Source organism: Arachis duranensis, chromosome 10, assembly GCF_000817695.3.
Source record: "Arachis duranensis cultivar V14167 chromosome 10, aradu.V14167.gnm2.J7QH, whole genome shotgun sequence".
Taxonomy (NCBI): domain Eukaryota; kingdom Viridiplantae; phylum Streptophyta; class Magnoliopsida; order Fabales; family Fabaceae; genus Arachis; species Arachis duranensis.
The window spans coordinates 68,899,177-68,912,661 of record NC_029781.3 but is presented as its reverse complement, the minus strand read 5'-3'; positions in this window follow the sequence as shown (position 1 = coordinate 68,912,661).

Below are 13,485 nucleotides of genomic sequence, written 5' to 3'. Positions count from 1 at the left end.
GTGTAGAGACTTTTTTTGGAGTTAAACGCCAGCTTTTGTGCCAGTTTGGGCGTTTAACTCCCATTCTTGTGCCAGTTCCGGCGTTTAACGTTGGGAATTCTGAGGGTGACTTTGAACGCCGGTTTGAGCCATCAAATCTTGGGCAAAGTATAGACTATTATATATTTCTGGAAAGCCCAGGATGTCTACTTTCCAACGCCGTTGAGAGCGCGCCAATTGGGCTTCTGTAGCTCCAGAAAATCCGCTTCGAGTGCAGGGAGGTCAGAATCCAACAGCATCTGCAGTCCTTTTTAGTCTCTGAATCAGATTTTTGCTCAGGTCCCTCAATTTCAGCCAGAAAATACCTGAAATCACAGAAAAACACACAAACTCATAGTAAAGTCCAGAAAAGTGAATTTTAACTAAAAACTAATAAAAATATACTAAAAACTAACTAGATCATACTAAAAACATACTAAAAACAATGCCAAAAAGCGTACAAATTATCCGCTCATCACTTATCAGCAATTTCAGCTGGAAAAAAATTATCTAGAAATTCGCTCCTAAGTGTATCCCAGTTGGAAATAGTTTCTCTGGGCTGAGTGTAGTACCACTCTCTTGCCTTTCCTTCCAGAGAAAACGGGAAGGCTTTTAGTAGAATAGAGATTTCATCAGCTCTATCACGCTTAACAGTAGAGCAAGCGGTCTGGAAATCTCTGAGATGCTTGATAGGCTCTTGAGCAGGTAAGCCATGAAATTTGGGCATCAAGTTGAGTAGTGAATATTTAATTTCAAAATCTACAGCTACTGCTGGGTGGTGCGCCTGGAATGGTTGGAGCGTAAAATCAGGGGCTCCTTCCTCTTGGATGGTGACTCTTCTGGGTGCTGCCATGTCACCTGTACGTGAATGAACTGGATCAGTAGAAAAGGGGGTTGTTTCTTCCTTAAATGACGGTTCAGGTTCGTCCTCAAAGAGGAGTCGCCTATGCCTAGCTCGCCTTATATGCGAAAGAGTTCTTTCAATTTCAGGGTCAAATGCTGGCAAGCTTGGATCAGGAAGTGAACGCGTCATTTAACGAAAGAAACGTGCAGTTCATATTAATAGAATGAAAAGAGAAAATAAAATAAAAAAAATTGCAATAAAAATAAATACCAATCAATAAATTAACACACTGTTGCAACTCCCCGGCAACGGCACCAAAAATTGATGCAGCGAAAATTGGTGAATTAAAAATTATGAAAATGTGTACGTTGCAAGTATAGTTCTTAACTCACCGGAAATCCACTTATCAATTTAAAAATATGTCATAGAAATTCAAATTTTAAATACTGGGAGTATGAATCCCAGGTCGTCTCCCAACGAGTTGCAGAAAGGTGTGCTATTTTATTAATCAGATGTTTTCAAAAAGGTTTGAGTTGAATGACAGGAAATTAAATTGATGAATTTGAACAATGTAAATAAATGCCTTGACTGGGAGTTGATTAGTTGGAGTCCCTATTATAGTTGGAATGCTCTCAAGATTAATTGATAATTAAAGGTTATTATGTTTGGTTATCCTTTACTAGGCAAAGGAAAGTCAAACACGTTGGAATGCTACGTCTGTTCACAAATTGCAACCCACTTAATTAAAAGGGATGGTGTTAGTGACTAGAAGGTAATCCAACAGTAAACCCAATTACAATCTTTCTTTCAAGCCTTCCAACTCAATTGGTTCCTTTCAATCAACTCCCCATCAAGTTAGGGAACTTCTCACTCATTGTAAATAATAAATCCATAATATATGAAAGGGAATCAAAAGAAGACATGATTTTTGGAAGGTAAAATGGATTAAAATGAAAGAAACAATTCTTGTATTAAATAATCATAAAAGTATTCCAATGACAAAATTGAACAAGGCAAAGAATATGGAAGAAATAAACCAAGTTAAGAGAACGAACTAGAATGACGAAATCTTGATGAGGAAATAACTCTTCTCAATATCCCAATGCAAAAGTAGTAGAAATATAATATCCTAAAAGTATCAAATTGTGTAGAGAGAAAACCTAGAGGAGGAGTAAAAACTAGATCTAAAAACTTAAAACTGTGTAGAATGAATGTTGTCTTTCGTTTCTGCATGTTCTCTGGCTCTAGTCTGCTGTTCTGGGCCGAGAACTGGGTCAAAACAGGGCCCAAAACCGCTTCCAGCGAAATCTGCAGATTATGCAGATCGCGCATGTCACGCGATCACGTCGTCCACGCGGACGCGTCATTCGCATTTTTCCGTGCCACGTGTTCGCGTCGTCCACGCCTCCGCGTCACTTGTGCTTTTCCTTTCTGCGCGGTCGCATGAGCCATGCGGCCGCGTCACTGCGATTTCTCCTCTTCCGCCCGAACATGTGAGCCATGCGGCCGCGTCACTTCTCGCTTGTTGTCTCCTCAATTTCTTGTGTTCCTTCCATTGTTGCTGGCTTCCCTTCCAATCTCCAACTCATCCATGCCCTATAAAGCTTGAAACACTTAACACACAGATCACGGCATCGAATGGGATAAAGGAGAACTAAAATGCATAATAAAAAGTCTCTAGGAAGCAGTTTTCAACCATATAATAATTCCAGGAAGGAAATATAAATGCATGCTAAATTAATGAATAAGTGGGTAATGATCATGATAAAACCACATAATTATACACAATGTAAACCATAAAATAGTGGTTTATCAGTCCAAGTGAAAAGCTGGAGACTGAGCGGTTAAAGTCGTGATCCAAAGCAAAAAGAGTGTGCTTAAGAACTCTGAACACCTCTAACTGGGGACTTTAGCAAAGCTGAGTCACAATTTGAAATGATTCACCCAGTTATGTGTTTGTGGCATTTATGTATCCGGTGGTAATACTGGAAAACAAAGTGCTTAGGGTCACGGCCAAGACTCATAAACTAGCTATGTTCAAGAATCAACATACTGAACTAGGAGAATCAATAACACTATCTAAAATTCTAAGTTCCTATAGATGCCAATCATTATGAATTTCAAAGGAAAAAGTGAGATGCCAAAACTGTTCAGAAGTAAAAAGATACAAGCCCCGCTCATCTAATTAGAAGTAAGTTTCATTGATACTGTGGGATTTATTGTATATTCTCTTCTTTTTATCCTATTTTGTTTTCAGTTGCTTGGGGACAAGCAACAATTTAAGTTTGGTGTTGTGATGAGCGGATAATTTATACGCTTTTTGGCATTGTTTTTATATAGTTTTTTAGTATGATTTAACTAGTTTTTAGTATATTTTTATTAGTTTTTAAGCAAAATTCACATTTCTGGACTTTACTATGAGTTTGTGTATTTTTCTATGATTTCAGATATTTTTTTGGCTGAAATTGAGGGACCTGAGCAAAAATCTGATTCAAAGGCTGACAGAACTCTAAATAGCGTGCTCTTAATTGCGCTGGAAAGTAGACATCTAGGGTTTTTCAGTAATATATAATAGTCTACACTTTGCGCGAGTTTTGATGACGTAAAATGGCATCAAAACGCTAGCTCTCTGCCTTTTTCTGGCGTCAAAACGCCAGAACTAGCATAAAAGTTGGAGTTAAACGCCCAAACTGGCACCAAAACTGGTGTTTAACTCCAAGGAAGACCTCTACATCACTTACTTATTTCTGTAAACCCTAGTAACCAGTTTAGTATAAATAGAACTTTTTACTATTGTATTTTCATCTTGGAATCTTGGCATCTATCTTTGATCAGTTTATGCGATCTTAGACATTAGGGGCTCGCCTCACGGCCATGCCTAGACCTTGTTCTTATGTATTTTCAACGGTGGAGTTTTTACACACCATAGATTAAGGTGTGGAGCTCTGTTGTTCCTCGAGTATTAATGCAAAGTACTATTATTTTCTATTCAATTCATGCTTATTCTCATTCTAAGATATTCGCTTGCACGTCAACATGATGAATGTGATGATCCGTGACACTCATCATTATTCTCAACCTATGAACGCGTGCCTGATAACCACTTCCGTTCTACCTTAGATCGAGCGTATATCTCTTAGCCTCATTTCCGAAAGATCGAAGTCTTTGTGGTATAAGCTATAATTATTGGCGGCCATTCCTGAAATCCGGAAAGTCTAAACCTTGTCTGTGGTATTCCGAGTAGGATCTGGTGACAGCGCATTTGGACGATTTTCACTGAGAGGACGGGAAGTAGCAATTGACAACGGTGATGCCCAACATACAGCTTGCCATGGAAAGGAGTAAGAAGGATTGGATGAAGACAATAGGAAAGCAGAGATTCAAGAGGGATAAAACATCTCCATACACTTATCTGAAATTTCCACTAATGATTTACATAAGTATCTCTATCTTTATTTTATGTTTATTTATCTTTTAATTATTAAACTCCATAACCATTTGAATCCGCCTGACTGAGATTTACAAGGTGATCATAGCTTGCTTCAAGCCGACAATCTCCGTGGGATCGACCCTTACTCACGTAAGGTTTATTACTTGGACGACCCAGTGCACTTGCTGGTTAGTTGTGCGAAGTTGTGAAAAAGAGTTGAGATTACAATTGTGCGTACCAAGTTGTTGGTGCCATTGTGTATTACAATTTCATGCACCACCCCCCTATACCTTCAGTAGTTTTCTCCATATTTCTCTTGCTTTGGACCTCCCCCTGCTTCTTTTTGCATTGAGAGTTGTTGTGCTACATTAAGAGACAAGCAAATTCATTTAATAGACACACATGAGTAGGTTTTTGACTTCTTTCTTTCCCTCCAAGCTCTCGATGTTTCCTGTTTGGATTGACAATTTCTTTGTGGTCTTCAAGTCTTCGTCCAAACTCTTCTGATCGTAACCATGATCCCTGCCGTTCCTCCCATTGAACACCTTTCATAGAATCTTCTAAAAACATAGGGCATCATCGGACTTCATGGCCCAAGTATTCGCAATAGTTGTAGAAGTTTTCGATCCTCTTATATCAGATTTTCACCTCAATGATTCGATTGTTACCTCTTGCGATCTTTAACAGCTGCCGTAGTGGTTTAGTGACATCTAGATTGATCTGAACCTTGAATATTCTTTCCTGCTTTTCCCTAAAAGCAAACAAATCAACATCCAACACCTCTCCCATTGCTCCCCCCACTTTTCTCCCTAACTCATTAGTTTTACAGTACTCCGGTAATCTCCATAACTGAATCCAAATAGGGACATGAGAGAATTCACTTTTTGAAAACTGAACGTTCTCATTCCATCTCTTTGAATTCAAGATATAATTTTTAAATAGCCAGGGAGTCCCTTTTTCCACTCTGATAATATTTATTTCATTCCCAAAGAAAAATTGGAATAAGTTACCTCCGAGATCCATTACTTTAAAATCCTCTAGCTACCTCCATATTGAATAGAAAGCTAATTTAAATCTGCTAGAGCTGAATTGCCTATTGGCTAGTAGTCTGCCAATTAAGCTGCGAGAACAAACTTCTAACCCTTCCCTTATGTCTTCATCTTCAAACCTAATCACATTCTTTTCTTCTTCCCTTTTTTCCCGCCCTCTTTGACTCTGTGAAGCAGCAAAGGTTGCTGCCATACTTTGATCTATTGAGACGATCAGTAGCAGAGATCACTCCAAGTTAGGATTACTCCACTAAACCCTAGTAGAGCACTCACTAAACCCTAGTAGAGCACTATCAATTTAGTCATTTTCCTTATAAATTTTAATAGCATTTGCTTTTTGTTTTTTTTTGTAGATTGTGTTTCATTATATGCTACGTTACTTGAATGAAAATGGTTTGACAAAGGTTCCATCCTTGAATTGGAATTCAGATATCATATTATTGTAAAGATTTTTTTTGGTGTACAGAGACTAAACAAAAAATAAAAAATAAAACAAAGAAAAAAATAACAAAAGACAAGAACTAAGATAAAGTCCCTAAGACCGTGTTTGGTTCTGAGAATAGGACAAGACAAGATGAGATACTGAGAATAAGACATAAAGGACAAAGATAAAAAAAAATTAGTATTTTTGTATTTTATTTGGTGATAAACTAGAACAAATTATAAAATCCTAATTTATTCTCATTTTTTTCATTCAAAAAATTTAGGAAGAAAATATAATAATAAAAAGTATAATTATGAAAAATTAATAAGAATAATGAAAAAAAAATAAAAAATATTGTGTCCCTCGTTAATATTTCAGTGTTCTTCCTGTCATGATGGACACAAAATATATTAATTCAGTGTCTCTGGATATAATGTCTCTGTCTATGTCTTATCTGCCAAACATGATTTTGTGTCTCTATGTCTTTGTCTCAGTGTCCTGTTTTATAAACAAACACAGCCTAAAGTATGTCATCCATGAGCAATTAAAGTAATGGAGGAGTTGGCTGATGCTATTCTATTGTCTCGTAGTTACCATGGGTTCTAAATTTTGCTAATCAGTCTACTATAGTATTTGCACTTCGCTGAATAAGCACCAAGTGCAGTTTCCAACCTCTATAGTTTTTGAGCTTGAAAATCTTTTGTAGCAGAACCTTCTCTTTATGTTCATTAGGAAAGCACCAATGTGTTAACTAGAAGAAACACATTCACTGAGTCTACTTCAGAAATAACATGTTTGGCTTCCATTTCTGAAGCTATCAACAACTCGTACCAATTCGCCCTAATTTCTGGATGAATGACACTCACCCCAGGCACCTCACCGGACTTGTCATGAACCCAGTTGCCAGGGGAAGGGTCAAATTTATCCCGACGGGAGCAAGAGTAATAATACTGTGTATAATGCTACGACAGCAGGGATAATAAAAAAATCATGCAAAAAGAAAAGAGGTGATACGAAATAACTATAGCGGATGCATCGGATGGACGTGAAGTGATTGATACTAGACCTCCAGGACCAGAACTTCTTATTATGGAAGGTGAATCTACCAAACTTGATCAACCATTAACGAGTAATCCTAATGTGGGTGGATTTGGTCAGGGGGGTGCAGAAATAGTACTTTAAGATCCGTTATGTGTCCAAGGTCTTTCGTTCTTCTTGGCATCAATTATTTTGGCACAAATCTTCTTGGTTCTTAAAAAGAAACAATTTGAGAAGGTGCAATTGTCCTAGATGAATATCTAATTTACAGGTCCACGAATTTATGAACATATTAAGCCTAAGCCCGTAAAAGAACTAATTTTAGTCGATAAATTATGTACTGTAATTCTATTCTGTATAAAAAAAATTTAAGAAAAAGGACTAAACCTTTGATTCTTTCGAGTATTTTTCTATCGTATTTAGAGAATTCCTTGGATTGCAGTACTAGTCAGTCATAGTATATATAGTGAAGAAGACTATTTTACTTTGCGCTTTTTCAACCCAATAAATTAGAGCAATATGATTATGTCACTGTTTTCATATCTCAATGTCCTATAATAGAAAACAATCATTAGTACCGGAAATTAAATTAACTACGTGGATAAAATAAAATAATAATTTAATTGTCTGAAGTAGGTGATGAGCGGATAATTTATACGCTTTTTGGCACTTTTTTAGTATGTTTTTAGTACATTTTAGTTAGTTTTTAGTATGTTTTCATGAGTTTTTATTTAAAATTCACTTTTCTGGGCTTTACTATGAGTTTGTGTGTTTTTCTATGATTTCAGGTAATTTCTGGCTGCAATTGAGGAACCTGAGCAAAAATCTGATTCAGAGACTGAAAAAGGACTACAGATGCTGTTGGATTCTGACCTTGCTGCACTCGAAGTGAATTTTCTGGAGCTACAGAAGTCCAATTGGTGCGCTCTCAATTGAGCTGGAAATTAGACATCCTGGGCTTTCCAACAATGTATAATATTCCATACTTTGCCCGAGATTTGATGGCCCAAACCGGCGTTGCAAATCAGCTTCAGAATTCCCGGCGTTTAACGCTGGAACTGGCACAAAAGATGGAGTTAAACGCCCAAACTGGCACAAAAGCTGGCGTTTAACTCCGGGAAAAGTCTCTACACATGAAAGCTTCAACGCTCAGCCCAAGCACACACCAAGTGGACCTCAGAAGTGGATTTTCACGTCATTTACTCATTTCTGTATATCCTAGGTTACTAGTTCACTATAAATAGGATCTTTTGACATTGTATCTTTACGCCATGCCTAGACCTTGTTCTTATGTATTATCAACGGTGGAGTTTCTACACACCATAGATTAAGGTGTGGAGCTCTGCTGTACCTCGAGTATCAATGCAATTACTATTGTTCTTCTATTCAATTCGGCTTTTTCTTGTTCTAAGATATCACTTGTTCCTCAAATTGATGAATGTGATGATCCGTGACACTCATCATCATTCTCACCTATGAACGTGTGCCTGACAATCACCTCCGTTCTACCTTAGATTGAGTAGATATCTCTTGGATTCTTTGATAAGAATCTTCGTGGTATAAGCTAGAACACAATGGCGATCATTCTTGAGAATCCGGAAGGTCTAAACCTTGTCTGTGGTATTCTGAGTAGGATTCAGGGATTGAATGACTGTGACAAGCTTCAAACTCGCGATTATGGGGCGTTAGTGACAGACGCAAAAGAATCACTGGATTCTATTCCAACCTGATTGAGAACCGATAGATGATTAGGGATCGACCCTTACTCACGTAAGGTATTACTTGGACGACCCAGTGCACTTGCTGGTTAGTTGTGCGGAATTACAAAAGTGTGATTGCAATTTCCTGCACCAAGTTTTTGGCACCGTTGCCGGAGATTGTTCGAGTTTTGACAACTGACGGTCTATCTTGTTGCTTAGATTAGGAATATTTTACTTTTGTTGGTTTAGAGTCTTTTATTTGAGTCTAGTTTCATGTTCTAAGTTTGGTGTCAGTTGCATGCTTTTACTTTCTCTTAATTTTTTTTCAAAATTGCATAGTCCTAGCTGTTTCTTTACCTATAAAAATTCTAAGTTTGGTGTCTTCTTTGTGTTTTCCTTTAAATTTTCGAAAATTTGTGTTTGATTTTCTAAAAATTTTAAGTTTGGTGTCATTTTATTATTTTTCTCTTTCCTCATTTCAAAAATCAAATCTTTTTCAAAATAATTTTCAATCATATCTTCTTAATTGCTAATTCCAAAATCTTTTTAATTAATTAATTAATTTAGTTTTCAATTTGCTTTGATTTTATTCTATTTTGGGTTTTTGAATTTTTATTTTTTTTCATTCATTTTAGTTTATTATTTTCGGTTACTTTTAAAAAAAAAGAAAAAAATATAATAATATCCACATCATCTCCCTTTCTCCATCATGGACCTACGTGGAATTGAGCAGTCCAGAAGGACTCTGGGGTCATATGCTAACCCCATTACAGCTGCATATGGGAGTAGTATCTGTATACCTCCCATTAAAGCAAGCAGCTTTGAGCTAAATCCTCAACTCATTATCATGGTGCAGCAAAATTGTCAGTATTCCGGTCTTCCACAGGAAGAACCCACTGAGTTTCTGGCACAGTTCTTACAAATTGCTACCTATTGAGTTTCTGGCATAGTTCTTATAAATTGTTGACACAGTACGTGATAAGGAAGTGGATCAGGATGTCTACAGATTACTGATGTTTCCATTTGCTGTAAAAGACCAAGTTAAAAGGGGGTTAAATAACCAACCCAAAGCCAGCATAAGAACATGGAAAGAGTTGTCAGACAAATTCCTGAATCAATATTTCCCTCCAAAAAGGATGACACAGCTAAGGCTGGACATCCAAGGCTTTAAACAAGAGGATAATAAATCCCTTTATAATGCCTGGGAGAGGTATAGAGGTATGCTAAAGAAATGCCCCTCTGAAATATTTTCAGAGTGGGTACAGTTAGACATCTTCTATTATGGGCTTATAGAAAAAGCTCAGATGTCTTTAGACTACTCAGCTGGTGGATCTATACACACGAGAAAGACAATTGAAGAGGCTCAAGAGCTCATAGATACGGTTGCTAGAAATCAACATCTATACTCAAGCAGTGAGTCCTCTACAAAAGAAGAAGCTATGGCAGTAACTACTGAACCTAACCCTCAAGAACAGATGGTTGAGCTTAATCAGCAATTACTCCTGATGACAAAACAGTTAGCAGAATTTAAAGAGATGCTCCAAGAAACTAAAATTGCTAACAAGAATATAGAATCACAGTTGAATCAGACAAAACAACAACTATCTAAACAGATAACAGAAGAATGCCAAGCAGTTCAACTAAGGAGTGGGAAGACATTGAATAATTCAGCTCAAAGTGGTAAAAATCCAAGAAAGGAACAACTGACAGAGGATAACCAAACCACTGCCCAAAATCTCTCTGAGGACAGTAAGAGCCCAGAGAGGAATACTTCTGGCGTTCAAACGCCAGAAAAGGGGGAAAAGTTGGCATTAAACGCCCATTCCTTGCCTAGTTCTGGCGTTCAAACGCCAGAAAAGGGTGGAAAGCTGGCGTTAAATGCCCATCCTGCACCCAGTCCTGGCGTTCAAACGCCAATGAGGAATCAAACACATGAGAGTGCTGATAGTAACCCCTCTAAGAAGGCTTCTCCAACCACCTCTGTAGGGAATAAACCTGCAGCAACCAAGGTTGAAGAATATAAAGCCAAGATGCCTTATCGTCAGAAACTCCGCCAAGCGGAACAGGATAAACAATTTGCTCGCTTTGCAGACTATCTCAGGACTCTTGAAATAAAAATTCCGTTTGCAGAGGCACTTGAGCAAATACCTTCTTATGCTAAGTTCATGAAAGAGATCTTAAGTCATAAGAAGGATTGGAGAGAAACTGAAAAGGTATTTCTCACTGAAGAATGCAGTGCAGTCATTTTGAAAAGCTTACCAGAGAAGCTTCAAGATCCAAGAAGCTTTATGATACCATGCACATTAGAAGGTGCTTGTAACAAGACAGCCCTATGTGACCTTGGAGCAAGTATCAACCTGATACCTGCATCCACTATCAGAAAGCTTGGGTTGACTGAAGAAGTCAAACCAACCCGGATATGTCTCCAACTTCCTGATGGCTCCATTAAATACCCATCAGGCATAATTGAGGACATGATTGTCAAGGTTGGGCCATTTGCCTTTCCAACTGACTTTGTAGTGCTGGAAATGGAGGAGCACAAGAGTGCAACTCTCATCCTAGGAAGACCCTTCCTAGCAACTGGACGAACTCTCATTAATGTACAAAAAGGGAAAGTGACCCTGAGAGTCAATGAGGATGAGTTCAAGTTGAATGCTGTCAAAGCCATGCAGCATCCAGACACATCAAATGACTGCATGAGCGCTGATATTATTGACTCTTTGGTGGAAGAGATTAATATGACTGAGAGTCTCGAATCAGAGCTAGAGGATATCTTTAAAGATATTCAGCCTGACCTGGAGGAACCAGAGGAAATAAAAGAACCTCTAAAAATTTCTCAGAAAGAGGATAAGCCTCCTAAACCCGAGCTCAAGCCACTACCACTATCCCTGAAGTATGCATTTCTCAGAGAAAGTGATGCTTTGCCAGTGATCATAAGCTCTACTTTAAATTCACAGGAAGAGGAAGTACTAATTCAAGTGCTAAGGACACACAAGCCAGCTCTTGGGTGGTCCATAAGTGATCTTAAGGGCATTAGCCCAGCAAGATGCATGCACAAGATCCTATTGGAAGATAATGCCAAGCCAGTGGTTCAACCACAGAGGTGGCTAAATTCAGCCAAGAAGAAGGTGGTGCAGAAAGAGGTCACTAAGTTACTCGAGGCTGGGATTATTTATCCTATTTATAATAGCCCCTGGGTGAGCCCTGTCCAAGTTGTCCCCAAGAAGGGAGGCATGATAGTGGTTCATAATGAAAAGAATGAACTGGTTCCTACAAGAACAGTTACAGGGTGGCGTATGTGTATTGACTACAGAAGGCTCAATACAGCCACCAGAAAGGATCATTTTCCTTTACCATTCATAGACCAAATGCTAGAAAGACTAGCGGGTCATGATTATTACTGCTTTTTGGATGGCTATTCAGGCTATAATCAAATTGCAGTGGACCCTCAAGATCAAGAGAAAATAGCATTCACCTGTCCTTCTGGCGTGTTTGCTTACAGAAGAATGCCTTTTGGTCTATGCAATGCACCTGCAACCTTTTAGAGGTGCATGCTCTCCATCTTCTCTGATATGGTGGAGAAGTTTCTGGAAGTCTTCATGGATGACTTCTCAGTATTTGGAAACTCATTTGACTCCTGTCTTGATCATCTAGCACTTGTCCTGAAAAGATGCCAAGAGACTAACCTGGTCTTAAACTGGGAGAAATGTCACTTTATGGTAACTGAGGGAATTGTCCTTGGGCACAAAATTTCAAGCAAGGGAATAAAGGTGAATCAAGCAAAGGTAGAGGTAATTGAAAAAAAATTACCACCACCTGCCAATGTTAAGGCAATCAGAAGCTTTCTGAGGCATGCAGGATTTTACAGAAGGTTTATAAAGGATTTTTCAAAAATTGCAACCTCTAAGCAACCTGCTAGCTTCTGACACGCCATTTGTGTTTGACACAGAATGTCTGCAGGCGTTTGAGACCCTGAAAGCCAAGCTGGTCACAGCACCGGTCATCTCTGCACCAGACTGGACATTACCATTCGAACTAATGTGTGATGCCAGTGACCATGCAATTGGTGTAGTGTTGGGACAGAGGCATAACAAGCTTCTGCACGTCATTTATTATGCTAGCCGTGTTCTAAATGACGCACAGAAGAATTACACAACCACAGAAAAAGAGTTACTTGCAGTGGTTTATGCCATTGACAAGTTTAGATCCTATTTAGTAGGGTCAAAAGTGATTGTGTACACTGACCATGCTGCTCTTAAATACTTACTCACAAAGCAGGATTCAAAACCCAAACTCATAAGGTGGGTGTTGCTTCTGCAAGAGTTTGATATAGAAATAAGAGACAGAAAAGGGACAGAGAACCAGGTAGCTGACCATCTGTCCCGAATAGAACCAGTAGCTGGGGCGTCCCTCCCTTCTACTGAGATCTCTGAGACCTTTCCAGATGAGCAACTCTTTGCCATTCAGGAAGCTCCATGGTTTGCAGACATTGCAAATTATAAAGCTGTGAGGTTCATACCATAGGAGTACAGCAGGGTGCAAAGAAAAAAATTAATTTTAGATGCCAAGTACTACCTATAGGATGAGCCATATTTCTTTAAGAGATGTGCAGACGGAATGATCCGCAGATGTGTACCTAGAGAGGAGGCACAAAGGATCCTGTGGCATTACCATGGATCACAGTATGGGGGACATTTCGGAGGTGAGCGAACAGCCAATAAGGTCCTCCAATGTGGATTCTACTGGCCTACTCTCTATAGGGATGCCCGAGAGTTTGTGCGTAACTGTGACAGTTGCCAAAGAGCTGGTAACTTGCCTTATGGTTACACCATGCCTCAACATGGGATCTTAGAGATTGAATTGTTTGATGTATGGGGTATTGACTTCAGGGGTCCCTTCCCACCATCATACTCAAACACTTATATTCTGGTGGCAGTAGATTATGTATCTAAATGGGTAGAAACAATTGCCACACCCAATAA